Source organism: Hydra vulgaris, chromosome 07 (genome assembly GCF_038396675.1).
Source record: "Hydra vulgaris chromosome 07, alternate assembly HydraT2T_AEP".
NCBI classification, from domain to species: Eukaryota; Metazoa; Cnidaria; class Hydrozoa; order Anthoathecata; family Hydridae; genus Hydra; species Hydra vulgaris.
Genome location: NC_088926.1, coordinates 34780001 through 34784834, shown reverse-complemented (window position 1 = coordinate 34784834; position 4834 = coordinate 34780001). Strand labels below are relative to the sequence as shown.

Genomic DNA, 4834 nt, shown 5'->3' with positions numbered 1-4834 from the left:
TCTTGGGCAACTTTAGTATAGCACAAATGCATTTTATAGACAATGTCATTGTATGCTTTTTTTGCATTGGTGGTGGACTGTTTATTATGTTGCAAAATGTTCCATAGCAGCATGTCCTTTTCCAATTTCTCGAAAGGCTATACACATTGTGATATCAATATCAAATGATTTCATGCCTTGTTTTTTTTCTTCATTATGATTTTTGGTTTGTTTCGACGTAAAAAACTCATTCTTCCATTGACAATTTTTTTCAGTACAAGAAAAAAAAAGTTGATGTAAAAAACCTTTACTCCTCGACATATTGTTACTTAATTTTAATAATGATTTGCACTTTCGACATGAACCAACAAGATTTAAAATTGAACTTAAAACATCAGAATTAAATATAATGTAACATTCTGGATTTTCCATATTTTTATCTTGAAAAATATTTTTCAAATATTCTTGAAGAATATTGTCAAATGTAACATTCTGGATTTTTCATTTTTTTTGTCTTGAAGAATATTTGTCAAATATTTGAAGCATCAGTAGTGGGCATATTTAACTTTTTAGCAGAAGCTGATGGTTTGTTCGACAATACATTCGTTGGAGGTGAAATATTATTTTAAATTGAAGAAGACAAGTCAATAGTATTTTTAAGTAATCTGTAACATTTACGTTATTTGCATCTAGATTTATTTCTTCGATCTGCAGAAACCATTTTGATAGCGATTACTTTACATTTATGTTAGTAATAAACCTAATCAACAACTTTGTTGTTTCAGACTATGTCATTTACAACATAGAAAAACTAATAACAAAGAAGCAGCTATTGGTTTGAGTGTTAAGATTTTTAAGATGTAGAAAAAATCCATGTTTCCTAACCTAAAAAATATTTTTAGATTCTACAATAGTGTTACTGTTTAAAATGTTGCAACTTTTGAAAAATCGATTTTTTCGAACTTTTTTAGTAGTCCTTAAAGCCCTTAAAGTACTCTTTAAGTGTTTAAATGTTCTATCAAGCAGGAAGTTTTTCCCCTTCTTTAAAAAAAAAAAGCTTTTTGTTTTGAAGAAGGAGAACAAATGTTAAAAAAAAATTCATCCATCCTCTCTGTATTTTTAAAAGATAAAGTATTTTAATGCAGAGTATATCACTTATTTGTAAATAATTTGTTATATAACATATTACTAAAAAATTAAAATGTTATTAAATAATCTTTTAAAATGATTGAAAAGTTGTTTTTTGAAAATGTTTAAAATTTTTTAAAATGTTTTAGAATGTTTTAAAATTTGAAATCTTTTAAAATCTTTTAAAATGTTTGTAAATCTGTTACTAATAAAATATAAACAAATCGAAAACAGTTTATTCACACCGATAAAACATTTTCATCGAATTTGTTAGATATTACATGTCGAGTTCCTCAAGGATCCTTATTAGAACCTCTTCAATTCCTTATTTATCTTAATAACTTATATTAAGTCTTTAATTTGAAAACAATTATTTTACTGACGACACAAAATGTCTATTTACGTCGCACAAAAGCATTACAACACTTCTTCACATTGTATATTTTGAGCTATTTAAAAAGTATGAATGGTTTAAAATAAAGTTATTATCTCTTAATGATGATAAATCTTAATTGGTTCTTTTCCATTCTCATATCAAAAAACATCAGAGGTACTGCCTATTGATATGCCTTTGCTTGTTATTGATAGTATACAAATAAAAAGTTTAACTACAACCAACTTTTTAGATGTTTGTATTGTGTATGTTGTATCTAAATCTTACATGGAAAAAACACATTTCAAACATGCGCGGTAAAACACATGCAAACATGCGCGATAAAACACATTGCAAACATGCGCGGTAAAACTATAATAAACTATAAAATAGCGTAAACATTTTTCTCTAAATTTTGTTAAACAATCTTACTACAAATCTTTTAAACGAAAACTAATAGATCTAACTTTTAATTGATGATATATTTCTTATACTTTTAATAATTTTTAGTAATATACCTCTTATTACCTATTTGAAAGCCCTGAGTTACAGTAAAACTGTCAGTCATAAAGCAATAATACTTAGCCACTATGTTTATGTTACCATAATGATTAATTGCCTGCATGAATTTTCCGTTTGCAAGTAGTAAAAATTGAAATAAAAATTGAAATAAAAAGTTCATAAATTTGTCATCTGGTTACGTGACCAGGGCAAGATGACTCATTATGTAACTTTGTTTATGATGACTTATTATGCGATTATTAGACGCTGTATTTACATCATGTATTTTTTTAAAATACATGATGTAAATACAGCGTCGTTTTTACTCATTTTTAAGTGTTTTTGTAGAATGGTTAGATGAAAAGCCATCTTGCCCCGTTCTCCCCTAATTATATCAAACCTATTATTTATTTATTTTCGCATTTTATAGTTATATGTATTTTATCAAAAGTAATTGTATGATGTCTATTTTCATCTTTAAACGGAATCTATTTTGTATGACTTTTGAATTTGGTTTTTAAATAATTCTTAATTATTTACGATCTTCGAGTATAAATTATCCTCAAGAATTTGTTTTCTTTTATTTAGATATCTTGTTTATCTTTCAATGATTTATTTTTTTACTTTTATTTACACCGAAAAATATTTAACACGTTCATTATGCAGTAACTCACGACGAAAAGATCTTACGGTCTTCTGCGACCCAGTGGATATTCGTCGTCCGGGGGACGTCCACGAGACGTACGATGGACGTCCCCCAGCGACGCGTGCCCACTGAGGAATCTCCGCATTCTTTAAGTTTTAAGTATAAATCAGTACTTACCAAATAAAGTTTAGAAACCCTTTATTATTTTACTGATCTTAGTTTAAAAAAATAAAAAAGCAAAAAATAAAGATGCAGCTTTTCATGTCAATCCATGGGAAAGAGTGGCTTATATAAAACCTGAAGTAAAAATAACTCAAACAAAAAAAAAAATAGAAAGAAACGGCGAATTAAAACGCGTCCATTCGCTTCGAGTTTCAGTTGAAAACAACTTTTGGAAGCAACAGCTTTTAAAACAACTTTCATAAAATAACAAACTTTCAAAAACAACAGCAACAGCGTTTAAAAACACGTTTGTTCGTTACAATGTTGATGTATGTCAACGTAGTAAATACCATTATCATGTATTTTTTTAAATAATATTAACAAATTAATTAGAAACACAGTTCAATAGAAAAACAAAAAAAGTTTTTAGGCCATCTTTGAATATATATATTTTATAAAGTACACGTTTTTGTCATTTTTTTGTCGCGCATAAATAAATCTCTTTCTTATAAATTGTGGTAGACAAGTGTTATAACAATAGAGGTTTAAATCCACCATACATTCAGGAAGTACCGCACAGATTCAGGACCTTGTTTAACAATGTTCGTGTTTTCGGAGTTTAAGGTTTGTTACAAATGAAATAATTAAAAAAAAGAGTCGCGCTATAGCAGGGCCGACGACAAAGGTTTCGAAGTGAAGGAGCAGTCGTAAAATTTAAAAAAAAGTCCTCGAAATCTAGAAATTTCTGAGAAAAAAAAAATGTTCTTTAAAATAAAAGTAGGGGGCACCCCAGATGTTGTCGGCACTGTAGGAGGTGACTTAGGAGGTGAAACTACTATTAATAAAAAATTATAATATATTTATCCTCATCTTATTTGAATTGCTTTCGTATCAAAATTTTTGTAAAACGTCAATGCTGTTTTTTACGTCACAAGAAAAAAATTTTTTTAAATTTATTTGCTTTGATTTTTTTACTTGTCCGTAAATTATGTCCGTCATTACCAGTAAAGTTTTGCTACGCATAGAAAGTATTTTATTAGTAAGTAAGTGAGTGCTTAGTGTAATGTTTTTTATTTTAAAAAATTATTATTTCAGAAAAAGTTTATGAAAATTTAGATAATTAATAATGTTGATTGTCAAGAAGAATGTCTAGAATCACTGAGGTAATCAATTCTATGTTTACAATAAATATATTTTGTATTTGGGAAAAAAATTGCAGAGCATCGATTCCTGAACTTTAACGTTTTAAAATTAAAATTAAATCTCATTAAACGAAGCTAAGTTAGTATAGTGTTTTTTCTGATTTATCATTAATTTTATCTTTAATAAAGTTTGAAAAAGTTATTTACTCTTGAAAACTTGATAATCATATTATACGATTCTTGAAAAGTTTAACTTGCATTAAACTTGCATTAAATAAGTTGTAACTTTTAAATAACTTTCAACATAGAGATATCCTCACTGGTTTAAAGATAAAATTAATAATAAATGAGAAAACACTAGACTAACTTAGCTTCGTATAATAGGATAGCATCCATAAATATCAACAGGTAAGATAATCAACGTTTAATTTTAAAACGTTAAAATTCAGTAATTGATGTTCTGCATTTTTAATATTTAGATTAACTTTCTATTTGCATAATTTAAACTAAAAGTTACAAGCCATAATATGTAGAAAATACTAGAAGTAAAAACGTAGAAGTTTTTAATAATGATATATAAATTGTTCTTTAAATCTATGAAGTTTTCTATAATCATCATTAATATCTTTCTTGATTTTGTTGCTAAATTTTATTATTAATAAATTTTTCATGCTAAAAAATTATTGAATTGAGTTATTATTAAATTATTTGACATATAGTGGATCTTTAATATTACATAAGTTTAAGTTGTTTCTTCATAAAGCTGCCTCTGCTTATCCAGATTTGTACTATTATATAGTTGAGAGTAAGTGAAAAGAAAAAAAGAAAACTATATTGCGCTTTCAGTAAATATATCACCTATATAATATATATATATATATATATATATATATATATATATAT

At 26.5% G+C, this 4834-nt stretch overlaps 1 protein-coding gene across 2 annotated transcripts in view; it reads left to right on the top strand.

The window, feature by feature from the left end:
* Positions 1-3819: 3819 nt before the first annotated feature.
* The window catches only part of LOC101240514 (prestin), a 74242-nt gene continuing 73227 nt past the window's right edge, over positions 3820-4834 (top strand). The window contains exon 1 of one of the 2 annotated variants that reach the window (XM_065801707.1): positions 3820-3952. The gene's annotated coding sequence lies outside the window, so the exon portion shown is untranslated. The remainder of the gene's footprint in view (positions 3953-4834) is intronic. The other variant, XM_065801708.1, reaches the window with a different exon arrangement.